The 16686-nt window shown below is 42.0% G+C and overlaps 1 long non-coding RNA gene across 1 annotated transcript in view; it reads left to right on the top strand.

Annotated features, from left to right (window-relative positions):
* Window positions 1–13656, top strand: part of LOC310845007 — a 28162-nt gene extending 14506 nt beyond the window's left edge. Inside the window, exons 2-3 of the long non-coding RNA XR_014564422.1 lie at window positions 12333–12452; window positions 13309–13656. This is a non-coding gene — a long non-coding RNA (uncharacterized lncRNA). The remainder of the gene's footprint in view (window positions 1–12332; window positions 12453–13308) is intronic.
* Window positions 13657–16686: the final 3030 nt, after the last annotated feature.

Here is a 16686-nt window from a genome sequence, read left to right on the forward strand (position 1 = left end):
TTTCATGGCTGTCTCATTCGGTCATGGATGTGGATAGCATGGGTTTCCATCTTTCTCTTCTGTCCTGGACAAGCCAGAGAAACTCACTTATGTATGCATCTGTTAAATACAAGAGTAACAAAGTGGATGGGTGTTTCTTTGCAAGCAGCCAAGACCTAGCCAGTCCTCATTCACAAGCCAGGAATGGGACTTGCTGACACCACTTACAGCACATACAGTCAATTCATAGGCTCCAGCTGCCCGGCTGAAATCAAACCTGTGTTGTGCAGAAATTTATTATCTCCATCTTACAGATGGAGACACCAAGGGATTATATGATTTGACCATATTCACAAAGCGCAGGACCTGGAGTTTAAAACCTAGATATCCTGAACTCTGCTCCCAAATGAGATGGATAATCTTGCAGAGCAAGAGAGAGACTCTGTTTTCTGTCTTGTGCAGATAGGATATTTATACACTTCAGAGTTACCATCCCACAGAATTAAAAAAAAGCAAGTGTTTTCTTGCTTGGAGACTGCCTAGTTTTACTCCAATTTAGAGCATTTGTTTCTGCAAAATAAATAAATAAATAAAGCTACAATCCTTAAAGAATATTTACAGTATCCCTGTTGGTATCTGTTTCAGATTTGGGACTCAGCTACATTAGTGAAGAAAAAAACATTTTATATGAGTTATAACACTGTGATACAATGCTCTGTGGAGTCTTGTCTTTTGCCAACAGGATTTCCCTTTATGAAGTTTACAGTGTGTTTAACTGAATCACATTTTTGATGTGTCTAGATCCAGCCTCTGATTGAGCTTATGTATATGTTGTTGTTTTAAGCCTATCATCTATCTATCTATCTATCTATCTATCTATCTATCTATCTATCTATCTATCATCTATCTATCTATCTATCTATCTATCTATCTATCATCTATCTATCATCTATCATCTATCTATCTATCATCTATCTATCATCTATCTATCTATCTATCTATCTATCTATCTATCTATCTATCTATCATCTATCATCTATCTATCTCTCTCTATCATCTATCTATCTATCTATCTATCTATCTATCTATCTATCTCTATCTATCTATCTATCTATCTATCTATCTATCTATCTATCTATCATCTATCTATCTTATCTATCTATATCTATCTATCATCTATCTATCTATCTATCATCTATCTCTATCTATCTATCTATCTATCTATCTATATCTATCATCTATCTATCTATATCTATATCTATATCTATATCTATATCTATATCTATATCTATATCTATATCTATATATCATCTATCTATATCTATCTATCTATCTATCTATCTATCTATCTATCTATCTATCTATCTCTATCATCATCTATCTATCTATCTATCTATCATCTATCTATCTATCTATCTATCATATCTATCTATCTATCTATCTATCATCTATCTATCTATCTATCTATCTATCTATCTATCTATCTATCTAATCTATCTATCTATCTATATCTATCTATCATCTATCTATCTATCTATCTATCTATCTATCTATCATCTATCTATCTATCATCTCTCTCTATAGGTTTTTAAACATTGTTTTCATAAATGCACTTGTTTTAACTGTTTTATATATTAAATAATAATAATAATAATAATATAAAAATGCACTCACACTTATTTTATATATGTTCGGGGTTATTAGCTAAACTAATAGTGTTAGATCCAAACTTAGCCATCCTTAGAGCAGACCCATTGAAATCAAGGGAGATTCAGTCCCTTTTTATTTCAGTGGGTCTACTCCAAGCACGACTTACAGGACCATCCAAACCTTGTCTGGGCAGGTGAAGTGTGGTGGAGCAGAGAAGTCACAGTCTAATCCTCAGCTCCATCCTCAGAACACCCCAGAACATTTGGGGGCTTTCTGAAGACCCAACTTTGGGAATTTCCACCTGCTCATTTGGAGCTCCATGCCAGCAGAGTGATGGTGTCATCTAAGGTTGCCATACATCCCAGAATTTCTGGAAATATGCCAACCCTATGCCGTCACTTCATGGGTACAGCCAGCAGAGCAGGGTGGAGGGAGATCTTGTGTTGGATTGATGATTAAGCTTGGAGCCATTCATTGACTTCCTTTCAATTCAATTATCATTTTTAAAATTATTGTTGTTAATACTACTTCTTCATCTACTACTAATAGCAGCACTGATACACAAGCAAAAAAGACAGGTCCCATTTTAACTCTTCCATCAGGAGGACCTAAAAGTGCTTAAGGCTGCGGTACTAGCCTCTCTTTTCATAGCAGTAGGTGCTATGAAACCCAGCAGGGCTTTCTTCTTTTAGACATGCACTTAAGGTTTACCCCTTGTTAAAAGCACTTGAAATATCTATTATCTGCCTAATTAGATAAATGATAATGAATGCTGATAAATGATAATGTGTGCTTGGTGATTCTCAAAAGGTCATTGTTAGTTTCTTCCATTTATTTGCATCTCCCTTTACCCCAATCCTGATTAATCCCTTATCTAGGTATCCACTGAGCAAATGTTAACAAACGTACAGCATGGCGCTATGCAGGTTTGTTCAAAAGTAAGCCTCTGGGGTTGGGTGACTATACCTGAATTTCATTTTCTCATTTTCCCAACCTTAAGTTCAGTTCTTCAGAATTTCCACGTCCGTTTCTGATTCATTTAAAGTCCTCAGGAAAAAATATTCAGCATTTTAGTGCAAATTTTTGCCTAACGTAATAGACACATTTTTGCAAACCAATTTCCCCCCAATACCACACACTTTTGTGTGTTATTCTAATAGATAAAAGCATTTTTATGTACACTTTATTATGCATATTTTTGTATACATTGCTTGGCTGGAGAACACACTTGTGAACACACGGATAAGTACAAAATTCAAGGGATGGGTGTGTTTCACCCTTTGCTTTGGGAAGTACAAATGATGTGGTTCACCTTTAAATGCTAACTGAATTGAATGTCTCTCCCATCCCTACAATCCCCACTGTCTTCAATGAAACCTATTCTCTGGTAAGTCTTTTAGGACTGCAACTTGAGGTCCACATGTTCAACACGTATGCCATCCTTTACTGAATTACACAGAGTAGTAAAGGTGAGAGGCACAATGGCTGGCATTTGTTTGTCTATTTTAAAGCACTTGTGGGGGCTGCCTGTCTGGGGGGAGGCAGAGTGTACATTGGCTTTGTTTCATAGACCAGCAGGGAATGCAAGCCAGTGCCATTAGAGCAGCTGCTGTCAATTTTTTAAAGTGTTAATGTAAATGGAAAATGTTTTTGTTAAACGGTCGGGTCACAGTAACATATCCTATAATGAATGTCTCTCAGGAATTAACTATCCCCAGCTGGCAATTCATACAGCTCATGTATACTCTGTACCATTTTTACAGCATGTTCGGTCTTTGCTAAGTGGTTCACAGCCTTTATTGTATTCAATCCCAAAGCAATTCCATGAGATGAGTTACTGTTGGTCCCATTTTATAGATGGGGAACTGAAGCTGGCAGATGGTGACCTGCCAAAGGACAGAGAATGGGGGGCAAACTAACCATTATGTGCAAAGCTGTGAAACAAAGTCTTGGTATCTTATTTTATTGTTTGAAAGAAAAATGAAAAGCAGATCTCCCTGCTCATTGCTGAGAGTGGTGGTGGGGGATTTTGAGCAGAACAGTGCTTGGTACAGAAAGGGTTAAGCTTCACTGCCTTCCTACTGCTACATTCAAAAGAGCACCCTCCTCAGGCTGCTATTCTATATAAAAATGCAGGTCCTCATTACACACATTGAATACAGGGATGTGGGTGGCGCTGTGGTGTAAACCACTGAGCCTCTTGGGCTTGCCAATCGGAAGGTCGGCTGTTTGAATCCCCGCAATGGGGTGAGCTCCTGTTGCTCTATTCCAGCTCCTGCCAACCTAGCTGTTCAAAAGCATGCCAGTGCAAGTTCTTCTTCCTCTTCTTCTTCTTCTTGTCTTCTTCGGCGATCACTTGTAGCCGAGTAAGATTGTCTTCCATAAACATGGTTTTAACAGTGAGTCCGTAAGTGACTGTGGAGGCCAATTCTGGATCCACACGTCCTTCCACAGTGGGGACATTGGTTTCCGGACGGGAGTTGATCACAGTGTGGATTTGCCAAGTGTGCCTTCCTCTTAGCACGTTTCTCCTTTGCATCCTGAGTTTGAATGTCTTCAAAGCCCATGACACGTTTGGTAAAGGCTATTCTCCAACTGGAGCACTCATAGGCCAGTGTCTCCCAGTTGTCAGTTGGAAAAAACTACATTTTTTAAGATTTGCCTTGAGACAGTCTTTAAACCTCTTTTGTTGACCACCAGCATTACGCTTTCCATTTTCAAGTCCAGTGCAAGTAGATAAATAGGCACCGCTGTGGTGGAAAGGTAAACGGTGTTTCTGTGTGCTCTGGTTTCCGTCATGGTGTTCCGTTGTGCCAGAAGCTGTCATGCTGGCCATGTGACCCGGAAAGCTGTCTGTGGACAAATGACGGCTCCCTCGGCCTGAAAAGCAAGATGAGCACCACACCCTATAGTTGCCTTTGACTAGACTTAACCATCCAGGGGTCCTTTACCTTTACCTTTTACAGGGCAGGTTTGTAACTGGGGGAGAGACCAACCCTAGAGATTTGCTATCAGCCATTTTAGACAATTCGGAGCTAAAGGAACAGATGGTCTGACTCAGTTTAAGGTCAGCTTCCTGTTGTGCTTGGCCACTGTTAAGAGTCCATTTTCTCAAGAAAAAAACCTTTTGAAATCAGATCTTTTCTAGGAAGGGTGATTTCAGTTCACAGTTGAAGCAAGCACCTTCTACAACATGAGCCATCAGCCATTATTTTTCATGAGCAAATAATCCACCTGCCAATTCAGGCCCCTCAAGTTAATCAATATAAAAATGTATAATAGATCAGAGGTATATCTTACACTTATTAACAGATAAATGAGTTGAGGCAGCTTAATGCGCACCAGCCATGAAGGTGTGGCTTAACAACATCCTATAAATGCCAACAGGTATATAAATATTATAAATAAATAACTATAAACACAATCATAATAAATACTTCAATCGGTGTCCAGCTTTTTCATTTAATTAAAACATTTTCCTTATTTTCTTCAATATACTGTTTTTGTTTCTTAACAAATACACGCAAATCAATGAGAACAGAATATATGTCATAGTCAGTTTCAAGGACTAAATTCCCCTTAATGCTAACAGACGCTGCATGGGAATTAAGGCTACATCCTTCAGACCATCTTGCCCTATTATACTGGGTAAGATTGATTCTAAAGGAGCATTTTCAGGTTTCCAGCTCATACGTTTTCCTTTATAATTATACAGCTTATCTCTTTGTGTGCATCACGGTTAGCCTTTAAGCAATTCTAATGGCGGCTCTTAGTGGGACGCAGGTGGCGCTGTGGGTTAAAGCCTCAGCGCCTAGGACATGCCGATCGAAAGGTCGGCGGTTTGAATCCCTGCGGCGGGGTGCGCTCCCGCTGCTCGGTCCCAGCGCCTGCCAACCTAGCAGTTCGAAAGCACCTCCGGGTGCAAGTAGATAAATAGGGACCGCTTACCAGCGGGAAGGTAAACGGCGTTTCCGTGTGCGGCTCTGGCTCGCCAGAGCAGCGATGCCCGCTGGCCACGTGACCCGGAAGTGTCTCCGGACAGCGCTGGCCCCTGGCCTCTTGAGTGAGATGGGCGCACAACCCCAGAGTCTGTCAAGACTGGCCTGTACGGGCAGGGGTACCTTTACCTTTACCTTTAATGGCGGCTCTTTGCAAACAGCTCAGAAAGCAACAGGGGCAGCATTTCCACTAAATTCAATGGGCCTTTTAAAACTTCAAGGCCTCTTTCTTTGACACAGATGATTTCATATTGGTATGCCACTTCAGAGTGGAACAGTGCAACATAATTATTATTATTAAGTCCGTTGCTACTTTCTCTAGTTCTCTCATAAAGTTTAATGAGGCTGAACATTTAGCCCTTCGGTGCCCAAACAATGCAAAAATATCATTCTGCCTTTCTAAAATCTGTTTTTTTAAAAAATAAATAAATAAAATAAACCACTGCAAAGGAGTAATGGTGATGCTGGTGATATTTTATTTCTCTTTGGGCGCCGCAAGTGAGTTCACTGCTAAGCAAACTCTGCCGCCGCCACTGAGATGATTCCCAGACTTAAATTTAGACATGTGGTAAAGATGCTTCCTTGCTGAATTGGGGCTATTTGTGTTGACATTACTAAACAGATCCAATTTTGTGGAGTATCTGCACCAATTTTAACTCTCTCTTTTTTGGTATAAAAATAGAGCCCCTTATAGTTGTTGGTTTGTTTGTTTTTTAAAGTATAACTCTAAGGTTATATTTTGCGTGAGTTAGTGTACTTAACTCCTGAATCATAACCAGGTGCTAAACCATTGAGTCTCATCTTGACTTACACACCTTTGAGCCTCAAAATGTATTGAAATGTTAGACATTTTAAGGCAAACTTTAGGAAGAAGATAAACAGAGAACAATGGGATCTCTGACCAGGTAGGAAAACATCAGCTTTGAACTCAAATTATATGTTGAGTTGGCATCCGTCTGTCTCGGGAGACAATTGACGCCTTTGGGGGTGAGGTCAAACTATTGGCTGGTTGCAGCACCTGCTGTGGCTATAGAGACTGATGTGGGAGAGACATGTTTCGTTGTAGCTGGGGCAGAAGAAGGCATCTGATTGTGCTGCTGCAGATGAACCATGGCATTTCTTCTCTGCGCTCCTCCCAGTGGTCATTCCTCCTCTGGTCACTGCTACAGATACACAACTTGACTTCCTGTTGCCAGGCACTACGGTCGTCTGGAAGGGACTTCCACATGGCAAGGGTCATGTTGCCAGCCTTCATGTCATGTTTGCAGACATCTCAGGGTTACAGTTAACACCAAAACTGGGCTACCACTAGCTGTATTACTGATGGATTCTCCCCAGCCTGGTTAAAGAACCAATAATCCAGACTCCAAAGCTTTTTGTTTGTTTTGTAAGTGAATACAGCATTCATTCTTTCAAATGCTGTGCTTTTTTCCACCATCCTGAGATTGCATTCAGGTGATTTTAGAGAACTTTAGCAAGATGTACAGAGTCTGGGCACTGGGAAATAATGGCTTGCTGCCTAGACAACTTAACAGTAATGCATTCCCATCATTAAACTATGTAACTGGAGTGATATTAATTAGTGAAACCCACATCATAATAATTTCATTTAAGAATATTTGCTACCACAGGTTAATGGTGCTTGACATTCTGAGGGCTGTTTTTGACGTTACTTGTTAATGGAGCAGGAAGCTTCTATGATTAAATGAACACTTTCCACTGAAAAAAAATATGACAATAATATTTGCTGCCTGTTTAGGATATTTATCTGTAACATAGACTTCTTTACGCATACAAAATCTATGGGTTTTGTGATATCCCTAATGAAAGCCTTTTAAAAATTGTTTATAGATTTTTGTTTGAGATTTTTACAATAAAAGACCTCCTGCCTTTCTCATTTATATTTTTGGTGACATGGGAGATTTGGTAATATATACTGTATAGAAAAAAGAAGAATGGTTATAAAGGAACAATAGTGGGAAGAAAAAAAGAAAGAAAAAGAAAAGCAAAACATGGTATAGTTCATGATGGGAGGTACCAGAGGGAGATACCCATCTTTTTAGTCCACCCAGATTTCTAAGAAATTCAGCCAAATGTAATGCGATTTCTCTCACCCCTCTTTCCATGTAAAGTATTTGTTCATAAGAGGGACGCGGGTGGCGCTGTGGGTTAAACCACAGAGCCTAGGACTTGCCGATCAGAAGGTTGGTGGTTCAAATCCCCATGACGGGGTGAGCTCCTGTTGCTTGGTCCCTGCTCCTGCCAACCTAGTAGTTTGAAAGCACGTCAAAGTGCAAGTAGATAAATAGGTATTGCTCCGGCGGGAAGGTAAACGGTTTTTCCGTGCGCTGCTCTGGTTCGCTAGAAGCGGCTTAGTCATGCTGGCCACATGACCCGGAAGCTGTACGCTGGCTCCCTCGGCCAATAAAGTGAGATGAGCGCCACAACCCCAGAGTCGGTCACGACTGGACCTAATGGTCAGGGGTCCCTTTACCTTTACTTATTTGTTCATAAGCTGTGAGGCCTAAGAGGTTTTTTACCCATTGGTCGTCATGAGGAATCTAGAGGCTTTTCTGTTTTCTCCAACTCCCATCAGCCTCATTCAGCATTGCCAAGGGCCATGGGAATCCAACAGCATCTGGAGGACACCTGATTGGGGAAATCTGTGTTTGACTAGGAGGGTGCTCTGTGAACCCAGGCTCTCTACTGGGTAGACATGTCCCATTTTAAAATTAGGTGTTTTATAGCAGCATGGAGAAATGGAATATGATAGGATTGGTTTAAGATCATATTAATTCTTCTTGTTAATTCTTCTTTCCAGAAATATGCAATGGCAACATAGTCCCAAAAGAGGTGGGAGAAATTAGCCTGTAGTGCTCTGATTTTCCAGCAGTTAGCATTGGTTCAGATGCCTAAGTGGAAGGTCTAGTGTACTCCTTGGAGTATTTCTTGTTGGAAGAGCCTCAAATGAAGATCTAAGATGAAGGTGCCACAATCACAGCAAGCATAGAATCATAGACTTGGAAGGGACCACAAGCATTATCTAGTCCAACCCCCTACAATGCAGAAAACTTGTGACATGATGGTTTAATTTTGACTTAAGCTCCTTATTACACACACACGCACACACACACACGCACACGCGCACACACACACACGCACACGCGCACACACACAGAGAATGATGGTCAGCCTCCTAGAAGGACCAACTGCTGGTGCAATTCCCATTGCAAGTGGTTGTCTATGCAGTCACCCATCCCACCTACCATCCATACCAGAGGTGAAGATTTCTTTTTATGCTGCCCTGGTACACACACTGATGGGAGGATAATAGTGCTTCATACTACGGCTTTTTATTTTTATTATTATTGTGTAATCGTCCCCCCCATTTCTATGCAATTTCTTCGTCTTTCCTCATGTTTTCTCATAAAAGTGTGCAGAAAGAGAAAATGATGGTAAGACAATTGGCCAGGCATGCCGTTCCACCAGGGCACAACAATTGAAAACCAAAGGAATGTACGCAAACAGTTCTCCACATGACAAAACGTGCCTTGACATGTACCACTTCAAGCTGCAAGAGGAGAAAATGCACAGTCAAATTCCCAGCAATAAAGGGTGGGGGGAAATCCCCACTCATAGCAAACTAGGGTATCAGGAAGAAGGCTACAGTTGTGCACTTGACTTCTTTCTGACTTTCTGACTTTCCAAGTTTTCAATGTATGTGCAGGGAGGTCTGCTGGTTTGATTTTAATAGATGGGAGAACATTCACTACCTGCAGTCCCAAGTAGTAATGGCCAGGAATATTTTATGCTCTCTGCCTCAAGAAAGGTGTTTTGTTTTTTAGTCTAGGGCTCTCTCAAGGATTCTGTGCTGTTGGTCTCAAGCCTGCGTTTGTAGCCAGACAGAAGCATCATACCCTCCAACATTTCTCCAATGAAAATAGGGACGTCCCAGTCCATAATGATAATTTTACTATTTATACTCCACACATCTTACTGGGTTGCCCCAGTCACTCTGGACAGCTTCCAACATATTAAAAAACAACAACATTAAACATTTTAAAAAACTTCCCTATGGAGGATTGCCTTCAGACAGGTTTGGAGTCAGATAACTCCATACCCTCCAACATTTATTCAATGAAAATGGAGACATCCTAAGGAAAAGCGGGACATTCCAGGATCATATCAGAAACTGGGACGGCTTCTCTAAATCAGGGTTGTCCCTGGAAAATAGGGTAGGGACACTTGGAAGGTCTGAAGCAATTGACAGACCAATTTACAGTGGTACCTCGGGTTACATACGCTTCAGGTTACATATGCTTCAGGTTACAGACTCTGCTAACCCAGAAATATTACCTCAGGTTAAGAACTTTGCTTCAGGATGAGAGCAGAAATCGTGCTCCAGCAGCAGGAGGCCCCATTAGCTAAAGTGGTGCTTCAGGTTAAGAACAGTTTCAGGTTAAGAACAGACCTCCGGAATGAATTAAGTACTTAACCTGAGGTACCACTGTATTGGATGTAAATGTAATAGTGATTTTACTTGGAAGTAACTAATAGTTAAAATAAGAAACTATATCCTAAGGCACTACAACTCCCATCAGCCTCATCCAGCACATTGCTGAGGCTGATGGGAGTTGTAGTCCAAAAATATGGAGAGCACCAAGGTTGGGAAGGCTATCTAAAGAAACCGAGGCTGGGTGTCAACTTGTAGCGGAATGGAAAAGGAATCAGGTAAACTGGTAGAATAGACAACAATTTTTTAGTCTTGAAGGTGGAAGCTACCATTTTTAAAGCTCCCCAATAAGAAAACCCTCTGCAAGTAAAAAACCAAGCCTGGGAGAGAGCAAGAGTGTGCTGGCTTTCTATCTGCAGGGGAACAGGGTTTGTGTTTTTTTAACGTAGGGGGATGTCTGAAGTAATGGAATCTGTTCTACTTCCTTGGCCTTCTAGCACCTCCTTCTGTGCAGATGAAGCCAAGGGACTTGGGAGCCTCAACTCTTGGCCTGCTTCTGAGTGCACCACAGAATAGCCTTCCTCATTCCATTTAAAAATAAAAATAAAAAGTAGCCAGCAACGTCCTTTACCAGAATCAAATAATAATAATTATTCCACTAAAGGGCAGAGGCTTTTCTTTGAGGGAATGTGTAATACTAGTTGGGTAAGGAGATGTAAAGCAAACATGTTGGTCGGACCTCACTAGCAGAAAAGGAAAACAAACGTTCTTGAGGGTTTGCTCATTTTGATTATTGATAGGAACTGTCAAGCAGAAGCTCTCAACAAGCTGCTCATATTGTCTATACAATTATTTTACTTTGCCTGAAGGGCAGCTCATTTATTCATCCATTGTGTGTGTGTGTGTGTGTGTGTGTGTGTGTGTGTGTGTGTACGCACACACGCACACACGTACACACGTTTTTGTTATCTGGCAAGAGACTTGTTCAACTCTAAACATTTAAATATGTTTGAGGAAAAGAAAAGATACACAGTGAAGTAAGAATCTTTCTTCAAGGTCATGCTTGCTCACATTTAGGGCCTAACTACATGTAAAGTAAGGCGTGCAGGAAGCTAGCATATGCCGAGTCTGATCTCCATCTAGCTCAGTACTGTCGACACGGATTGGCAGTGTCTCTCCAAGGTTTCAGATATATCCTGAAAATACCAGGGACTGAACCCAGAATTTCTTTTTTATTACAACAGGCTAATATGGCTACTCTTCTTGAAAGCAGGTGAAGTAATTCCTTTCAGATTTTAACATGTATGCACGCATACATACACAAGGCAGAATTATATGTGTTGTTCTAAGACATCTGGGGTGTGTGTGTGGAGGCTTCTTTTATCCAAGCCATACAACTAGGAAAAATGTTTAAAAACAAAAAAGGAGTGTTTTTTAAGCAACATATGTATAGAAAGGTGGGGAGGGTGGAAAGAGAAAGGAGGAAAGAAACAGGAACAAATGGGAATGGAAGAATTGTGGGCTTCTCGTTCTGCAAGCGGCCCCACAGCCATAGATTTCCCATCTATACTATATAGAAAACATAACCATATATATTTCAACAGGCAACATACTTTGCCTCATCTGAATGCCTGAGGGCTTTGGTAATTGAATTGGGAAGTAGGTAATATTGACAAGAGTGTTGCCTTCCATTGTGGTAGATGTTGGGAGCTCGGCTACCTATCGTCTCTGAGCTACCATACTCAACCTGTTCCAAGATGTAGCCAATGCTATTCCTACTCACAGTAGACCTATTAAATATAATGGTCATGGCTAAATTAAGTCTTTTAATTTCAATGGCCCTACTCTTGAGCATATCTTATTTGGATACAATTCAGCGTCACAAATATTAACACTCGGAGCTCTTCAGCTTCTATGGAATGTGATTGTCTTAAATGAAGGCTGCAAGAGGCCAACAGGACACATGAGGGATAATATATTCAGCCCTCTTCCCTTCAGCATTTAGAGCACATCCAGCCAATAGGGGTTGCCTGATGAATTTTTAACCACTTCTTTCAACATATGCCTTGGATTTTGTTGCATTCTTGATTTTATCTCAGGAATGTTTCCCATCAATAATTATGAACCAACCTTCCTGTTTCTTCATCTTTCTCTTCAGAGAAACTGCTTTTTTGTATTGGGTTGGGCAGGCAAGGTGGTTAGTTTTTGTTCCAAAATCAGGTCTGACTCATCCAGGTATGTTTCATTGCCAGGTTTGTTCACTTGATTACTTCCCGGGAGAAACGTGGTTCTTTTGCACGTATCGCTGAGGATCATCACTGAGAGCGATGCAGGGAGTTTTGCAGTCTCTCATCTGCCACTAACACTTGCAGGTTAGTTTCTTTTGCTTTCTCGATGGGAGAACGTAGCAATCGTGGAAAGAGCTAGCTTTCATAAAACCCACTGAAGACGGACAGCAACAGTTATGAGCATGGTGCTGATAATACACCATATAACACCTGTTCTGAAAGATCTACATTGGCTCCCAGTACGTTTCCAAGCACAATTCAAAGTGTTGGTGCTGACCTTTAAAGCCCTACATGGCCTCAACCCAGTATACCTGAAGAAGCGTCTCCACCCCCATCGTTCAGCCCGGACACTGAGGTCCAGCTCTGAGGTCCTTCTGGCGGTTCCCTCACTGCAAGAAGTGAGGTTACAGGGAACCAGACGGAGGGCCTTCTCAGTAGTGGCACCCGCCCTGTAGAACACCTACCCATCAGATGTCAAGGAAATAAACAACTATCTGACTTATAGAAGACATCTGAAGGCAGCCCTGTTTGGGGAAGTTTTTAATGTTTGACGTTTTATTGTATTTTTAATATTTTGTTGGGAGCTGCCCAGAGTGGCTGGGGAAACCAAGCCAGATGGGCGGGGTATGTATAAATAAATAAATAAATAAATATGCTAAGGTTGCAGGTGCGATCCCCATATGGGACAGCTGCATATTCCTGCATTGCAGGGTGTTGGACTATATGGTCCTCAGTGTCCTTTCCAAATCTATGATTCAATGAAGCTAAGACAGCACTGAAGTACAATCGTTCTTCATATGCTCCACCCTTTCTTGTAGAATAATGTGGTTTATCTGAAAAAGTGACAGCATACAGTTTCACAGCTAAGATTCTCCAGAATAAGATGTCGCCTGAAAAAGCATCTCAACCCCGCCCCTTTCCCCTTGTTCCTTCTGTACAGAGCTTTCATCAGTTGCTGTGGAACAACAGCAGGAGAGGGCTGCTGTGCTCCTATCTTCCCAGTGGGTTCCCCCAAGGCAACTGGTTGGTCACTGTGGGAAAAAGAAGGTTGGACTAGATGGGCCTTTGGTCTGATCCAGCAGGACTCCTCTTCTTCTGTTTTTCTAGGGTTGTTCTTTTGGCTGAATGAGCACTAGTGCTAGAGGCTGCTTTTTCTAGCCCTGTGCCAAACACATATTTGGCAAGATGCTGCAAATCTCAAACCAGAGACTCTGGTGGAATCTACACACATGTTAAAAAAACGTTCAAAATGCTTTAAAAAAAATCATTTTGAAAAATGCATTGAATTTGCTATAGCTCACAATTGTATATTGCACTTTACAACACATTCAGAACGTTTTATTTGCAGCTGTATAGCTGAGTCCCCTGGCAGAGGGATGTAGGTGCCTTACTCTTTGCACAGGTGGTCTGACAGAAAGAGAGGAGGATCTGCTGGTCTTTCTCTTCTGTGCTTCAGTTCCACTACTGTAGGTGGTCAAAGGGTGGTATTGCGGCTGCCTGCTTTGCTGGAGCTGTGCGAGAGAAAGAGCCCATTGGTTCCACTTGATGCTATAAAGTCTCTGGCTGTAGCCTGGTTCCTCATTCTAAGTATTGCTCATGTCCTGAGTAGCCTTCAGATTGCCTTTCTGCAGCAATTGCTCCTATCTTGGCTACCAGCTTGCTTTCGTCAGGCAAGCAGCCCCTGACAATTGTTTTCCCAACTCTAAATATGAGATGGTTGGGACTGGGATTCTAGGAAGATGCCTTATATCTGTCCAGTCTATCTGCAAATCCTCAGGCCAGAATTATCTACTCCAGGGATGAGAAACCTATGGGCCTCTGGCTGTTGCTGAAGTACAGCTCCCATTGTCCCAGACTATTGGTAGTTTGGGGTGGTGAAAGTTGTAGTTCAAAAACCTCTGGAGGACCACAAGTTCCTGATCACTGGCTTCCTCTGGCTCTCCAGGATCTTGGACTGGTATTCACCGTCACCCATTAACTCATCCCTTTTAGTTGCAGATGCCAGGGACTGAGCCTGGGACCTTCTGCATGCAGCACATGTGTCATTGAACTACAGTCCTTCTAAACAGAGACGGCATGAACATGTTCCCATGATTCAGTTGCCTGCAAGGCTCCTGCTGCTCACATCTTCCTGTTATAGAACTAAAGATTCATACTTACTGTGTGTATGAAACACATGGGGAAGGTCTTTCCCATGATGATGTTGCTTATGTCCATAGAAGAGGCCCATAGAAGCAATACTTCCTTGGCAGAATCTCAGTACATGTAAAAAGTTACAGAACAACAGAAGCAGATTATTTAGGACAGGGGTGGCTAACCTGGTGTCCTCCAGGTTAGTTGTTCCTGGACTACAATTCCCATCATCCTTGACCCTCAGCCAGGTTGGTCGGGGCTCATGGGAATTGGAGAGTGCAACTTAAATTGTGTAACTAATGTCTCAGTGACTGGATAAGGTGACCTGCCAAAATATCTCCCTCAAACAAGCCAAGAGTCCACATGAATCAGATGTGAAAATTGTAATGAAAATCTGCCTTGCCCGGGCATTTCCCTTCAAGATAGCCAAATTCTCTACTTCTCCATCATGTCCAAGTGGAGAGGTCACATCTCCCCTCAAATAAACAAACTGAGGAAAACTTGCCTTGTAGCTAGGAAGCTGGAGAACTTTGACAGTAGTTAACATTTTGACAGTTCCCCCTCTCCCAAAGTATTAAGCTCACTTCCCTGAAGCTTTTTCTCCTTGCAACTGGCTGACCCAGAGGCCTGTCCCTCAAAGTGATCTTCACACAAAAGATTATGGATACTGTATTCCTTTGTCCCTTATCCTACAACCAACTCCGAGGCAGCCAATGTTAGAGAGAACCATAAGAGTAACTTTTGCTGTTAGATTGCCTTGTATACGGTTACAGAGGTCAACATTCTGGCCTAGTGTTTTTTTTCCTTCCCTTTTTGATAGTGCCTACTCACTGTTCTCTCTCACTTTCTTTTTTTTCTTTAGCACTTCACTTAAATAGGCTGTTTAATTGTAGTTTGGGGCTGTTTATCCCCCCCACCTTACTTAGACCTTGTGAGCTATGCTATTGCTCCAAAGTGCCTGGGAGATTAGGAGGACTGATGGGCTGAAATGAATAGGCATGATTTCAGCTAGCAATCCTCCTGCTCCTATAATCGGGTGGTGGCAAGAAGAGAGAAGTGGGATGGTTCATCCATTGATGGTGAGGTACCCTACAGGGATGCGGGTGGCTCTGTGGTCTAAAACACAGAGCCTAGGACTTGCCGATCAGAAGGTCGGCAGTTTGAATCCCCACAACGGGGTGAGCTCCCGTTGCTGAGTCCCTTCTCCTGCCAACTAGCAGTTCGAAAGCACGTCAAAGTGCAAGTAGATAAATAGGTACCACTCCAGCGGGAAGGTAAACGCTGTTTCTGTGCACTGCTCTGGTTTGCCAGAAGCAGCTCAGTCATGCTGGCCACATGACCTGGAAGCTGTACGCTGGCTCCCTCGGCCAGTAAAGCGAGATGAGAGCCGCAACCCCAGAGTCGTCCACGACTGGACCTAACGGTCAGGAGTCCCTTTACCTTTACCTTTTACCCTACAGAGCTGGTGCAGGAGTGCGGCTTTGCAGTCCACAAAAAATGGTTGACAACACGCTATAGGTGTGTGTTCTTAATGGATACTGGCAGGGTTTTGCCTAAGCGCTAAGAAGACATCAACAGCCTCCAGCATGTGCTGAGAATTGCTCCAGCTAAGTGTTGTTTCGGCACATGTATGTGAATTGCAGTGGAGTTGATCAATGTTTCCTTAAGGGAAAATTATGCCAAATGCTTGAGGTGAGTAATTGTCTGGGTCGATCCCAAGAAACATCAGCGGTATGCTAATGATTGGCATTAGGCAGCCTATTTGCAATTCTCTGTTCCTCGCCAAAGGTATCAAGGAAACACAGATGAACAAATTCCATTACATGATCTTTGACAATACCATAGGCACCTGTATATTTGAACTCCAGCAGTATCTTAGACTCCTGTGTGTTCACTTGTTTATTTGAGTTTTTAACCTGCACCATCCTGAAGTCTCTGGTTGGGTAGCAACACTAAAACAACATTGCTCCAAAACCAGTAAATAAAATTCCCACGAGAGAGACTGAAGCACTAAATTGATTTGAAATGGTTGCATATCTACTTAACCCTTGCTATTAAAAGATAGTCCAAACATGACCATGCTTCCAGAAAATGTCTCCTGGGAAACAGAGTTCTTCAACTGTAGGACAGCCAACTGCTGAGGACACCTCTTAATACTTTCACAATTTGTTTGACACATTGGCCA

This window comes from Podarcis gaigeae (assembly GCF_964106915.1).
Source record: "Podarcis gaigeae genome assembly, chromosome: 1".
In the NCBI taxonomy this organism is placed as follows: domain Eukaryota; kingdom Metazoa; phylum Chordata; class Lepidosauria; order Squamata; family Lacertidae; genus Podarcis; species Podarcis gaigeae.